Below are 4128 nucleotides of genomic sequence, written 5' to 3'. Positions count from 1 at the left end.
CAGTGTCTCATGGCCCTACTGGGCAAGCTGGAGGGAATAATTTATAGCACTTTCTTCAAGGAGAATTGAAAGGACTTAAACATACCTTTTCCCACAAATAAAAATAAATATGACCTTTATTATTTAAAGGTAATACCCTTTTCAAATACGATTTTCCCAGGGGCTATGTGCTAAAGGATAAATGGCTTAAGTGTGGATTGTGTTTGTGAAGATGACTTTAGATCTCTGTCCTCAAAATAAAAAAAACAGATTGAGTAAAATCTAGAAGTCCGTTAATGGGCCATGTGCATGAAGATGAAAAACAGAGTCAGAAATGGATGGAGATGCTATTCAGTTCAGTTCAGTCTCTCAGTCGTGTCCGACTCTTTGTGACCCCATGAATTGCAGCACGCCAGGCCTCCCTGTCCATCACCAACTCCCGGAGTTTACCCAAACTCATGTCCATTGAGTTGGTGATGCCATCCAGCCATCTCATCCTCTGTCGTCCCCTTCTCCTCCTGCCCCCAATGCCTCCCAGCATCAGGGTCTTTTCCAATGAGTCAACTCTTCACATCAGGTGGCCAAAGTACTAGAGTTTCAGCTTTAGCATCAGTCCTTCCAATGAACACCCAGGACTGATCTCCTTCAGAATGGACTGGTTGGATCTCCTTGCAGTCCTAGGGACTCTCAAGAATCTTCTCCAACACCACAGTTCAAAAGCATCAATTCTTTGGCGCTCAGCTTTCTTCACAGTCCAACTCTCACATCTATACATGACCACTAGAAAAACCATAGCCTTGACTAGATGGACCTTTGTTAGTAAAGTAATATCTCTGGTTTTTAATATGCTATCTAGGTTGGTCATAACTTTCCTTCCAAGGAGTAAGTGTCTTTTAATTTCATGGCTGCATTCACCATCTGCAGTGATTTTGGAGCCCCCAAAAATAAAGTCTGACACTGTTTCCACTGTTTCCCCATCTATTTCCCATGAAATGATGGGACCAGATGCCATGATCTTTGTTTTCTGAATGTTGAGCTTTAAGCCAACTTTTTCACTCTCCTCTTTCATTTTCATCAAGAGGATTTTTAGTTCCTCTTCACTTTCTGCCATAAGGGTGGTGTCATCTGCATATCTGAGATTATTGATATTTCTCCTGGAAATTTTGATTTCAGCTTGTGCTTCTTCCAGCCCAGCATTTCTCATGATGTACTCTGCATATAAGTTAAATAAGCAGGGTGACAATATACAACCTTGACATACTCCTTTTCCTATTTGGAACCAGTCTGTTGTTCCATGTCCAGTTCTAACTCTGGCTTCCTGACCTGCATATAGGTTTCTCAAGAGGCAGGTTAGGTAGTCTGGTATTCCCATCTCTTTCAGAATTTTCCACAGTTTATTGTGATCCACACAGTCAAAGGCTTTGGCATTAGTCAATAAAGCAGAAATAGATGTTTTTCTGGAACTCTCTTGCTTTTTCCATGATCCAGCAGATGTTGGTAATTTGATCTCTGGTTCTTCTGCCTTTTCTAAAACCAGCTTGAACATCAGGAAGTTCACGGTTCACATACTGCTGAAGCCTGGCTTGGAGAATTTTGAGCATTACTTCACTAGCGTGTGAGATGAGTGCAATTGTGTGGTAGTTTGAGCATTCTTTGGCATTGCCTTTCTTTGGGATTGGAATGAAAACTGACCTTTTCCAGTCCTGTGGCCACTGCTGAGTTTTCCAAATTTGCTGGCATATTGAGTGCAGCACTTTCACAGCATCATCTTTTAGGGTTTGAAATAGCTCAACTGGAATTCCATCACCTCCACTAGCTTTGTTCGTAGTGATGCTTCCTAAGGCCCACTTGACTTCACATTCCAGGATGTCTGGCTCTAGATGAGTGATCACACCATGGTGGAAATGTTATTAAGGTGCATTTATTCTAAAGATAGTTCAGGTGCTGTGCCAGACTTCCTTCTTTTTTTTTTCCACTGCCACCAACAGCACTGTGCAGTTTTATTAACCATTCAAGTACAGTAGCGTCTGTAAGATCGGGACAGAACTGGGATTTAAAAGCGAACAGATACTCAGCATCTAACAATTTGAAAGAAGCCACTACATACTCATTTCACAGACATGTTTACGGAGCCAATGCAGTACTAGCCATTAACCCAGCACACCAGGTGTACTGAAGTAGAAAAGATGCAACAAGAAACATGGCTACATTAGAAAGACTTCAACACTTTAGAAAAAGAGTAAAACACTTTTCATTTCTCCCCTTTAGCCCCTAAAACAACATCATACCATCTGGATCTACCTATACAGTCCTACATCAGCTTCTAGAATATTTGTCAGGAGGGCAAAAGTAAAATGACACTGGCCAGTACAGTCTTCGGATATTTAGGAAGGGGAGGGGGAGAAAGTTCTCAGAACAAGTTAGTCGGCTTCAGTCTCATCAGCAGGGTCTTTGGATTCTTTGTTCTTCCTCACTTCTTCAACGTGCTTGTCCTTCAGCTTGGCGGCCGTCTGTGCCTCTCTGTTCTCTTTATTGGCTTCCATCTTGTGGGTCAGCTTCTCTTCCGCCATTTTACTGAAGTTGTCCTCTATCGCTTTCTGAAGCACTTCTTTCTCGGGCTCCCCTTTCTCAGCAAGCTGCTTCAAGACCTCAGCTTCATGGGACTTGCGTCTTTCTTCTGCAGCTTCTAATTTCTTCTGAATTTCCTCCAGGGAAAGATCCTTCTTGGGAGGGGAAAGGGGAAATTCTGGGACAGATTCTTTTGATCGAGGGCTGAGAATCAGCTCAAAAGCCTGGCCTGAGGAAGGCTTCTCCAGTTTCTTCACCTGGATATCAGAAGAAGCCATGGTGAAGAGAAGACAAGAGACTGGCAGTGTACTCTACACGATTCACTGGCAAGGAAAACCCTCTTTCTTTCGCTCCCAGTCTTCCACCACCCAAAGCTGTCCGAGCCCGTGGGCCGAGAGGACTGGACAGCTCTCGTGGGGGTGTCAGCCTTCCGTGGGCAGCCTCCCAAACACTGGCGGGGGCGCTGCCCTTTCCAGTCCCGCCGTCTGGCCCTCAGGTTGCTCCCTGGGGGCACTGCCCCGCCTCTGCAAACAATGGGGACCCCAGTGGGGCCGCGCCTGCAAGGGGTCGGGAGAGGGTGGGCCTACGCCTCCTTCAGACTTCCTTTTTTAGTCACCTGGTTCCTACCACCTCCCCTTATCTCTCTCCCCCATTTTCTCCCTCCCCTAACCCTGACCTGGCTCTGCTCTGAGAAGCTGATCCATATGGATCCCACTGCATATTAAAAAGCAGAGACATCACTTTGCCATCAAAGGTTTTTATAGTCAATGCTATGTTTTTTTCAGTAGTCATGTATGGATATGAGAGTTGGATCATAAAGAAGGCTGAGAGCCAAAGAATTGATGCTTTTAAATAGTGATGCTGGAGGAGACTCTTAAGAGTCCCTTGGACAGCAAGGAGATCAAATCAGTCAATCCTAAAGGAAATCAACCTTGAATATTCATTGGAAGGACTGATGATGAAGCTGAAGGTGAAGCTCCAGGACTTTGGCCACCTGATGTGAAGAGCCAACTCATTGAAAAAACCCTGATGCTGGGAAAGATTGAGGGCACGAGGAGAAGGGGGCAACACAGATTGAGGTGGTTAAATAGCATCACAGGCTGAATAGACATGAATCTGAGCAAACTCTGGGAGATAGTGGAGGACAGAAGAGCCTGGTATGCTACAGTCCATGGGGTCTCAAAGAACCAGACACAACTTAGTGACTGAACACCAACCACATGGTTCACACGAAGGGTATCTCTATCTTCTGGCTTCCAGTTGTGTCTGTTCAGTATGGAGTCCCAGCAGATCAGAGGAGAGGGATGAATGAGGACCAGCATTCGTTCCCAGGTTCCCTGCTGTTAGGTTGCTTGGATTGCTATATCCATCCATCCATGAGTCACAGCTCTTCTCAAGATATGGCCTGTATACATTCTCTCCTTCTAGGTTCTAGGAACTTCTTTTTCTCCTCTTTAGGCCTAACACCTTGGCTACTAATAAGCCTCATGTTACTGTATTGGCCCTGTGGTTCCCCTTATACCTGTAGCTTTGTAAGTAAATGTTCTTTACAGTATCTTATTTCAAGTGTGCCATCTGCTT

At 44.8% G+C, this 4128-nt stretch overlaps 1 pseudogene across 1 annotated transcript; it reads right to left on the bottom strand.

The window, feature by feature from the left end:
- Nucleotides 1–2300: 2300 nt before the first annotated feature.
- LOC113878934 lies at nucleotides 2301–2901 on the bottom strand (annotated as a pseudogene). The gene has a single exon (XR_003507168.1). The product of XR_003507168.1 is annotated as a stathmin pseudogene (transcript).
- Between the last annotated feature and the right edge of the window lie 1227 nt (nucleotides 2902–4128).

Source organism: Bos indicus x Bos taurus, chromosome 20, assembly GCF_003369695.1.
Source record: "Bos indicus x Bos taurus breed Angus x Brahman F1 hybrid chromosome 20, Bos_hybrid_MaternalHap_v2.0, whole genome shotgun sequence".
In the NCBI taxonomy this organism is placed as follows: domain Eukaryota; kingdom Metazoa; phylum Chordata; class Mammalia; order Artiodactyla; family Bovidae; genus Bos; species Bos indicus x Bos taurus.
Note: the sequence above shows the minus strand (reverse complement) of the source record. Positions and strands in the feature narration are given on the sequence as shown.